Genomic DNA, 354 nt, shown 5'->3' on the forward strand with positions numbered 1-354 from the left:
TATCCCAATATATTTTTAAAAATAATAATTATTATTTTAAGGTGAAAATTCAGGTGCAGTCGACTTCACGTGAAGTTGATAATTGATAGTCGTTAGATGAAAATTTAGTCAAATCAATCAAATCATTTAAGATTCTCAGTTATCAATTTCACGTGAAGTGAACTGCACATGAGTTTTTACCTTATTTTAATATATCTGTTAAAAAGAATGGCAAAATTAGTTTAATATTTTTATTAGATCAAAAAACTGTTTTTTTATAATCTTATTTAAGATTAATTCTAAATATTATAACAACTCAACTTATGTTTTTTCAAATTTGTAAACCGGCTTATGCATATATTTTTAAAATAGCGG

The sequence above is a fragment of the Arachis ipaensis genome, chromosome B01, assembly GCF_000816755.2.
Source record: "Arachis ipaensis cultivar K30076 chromosome B01, Araip1.1, whole genome shotgun sequence".
Classification (NCBI taxonomy): Eukaryota; Viridiplantae; Streptophyta; class Magnoliopsida; order Fabales; family Fabaceae; genus Arachis; species Arachis ipaensis.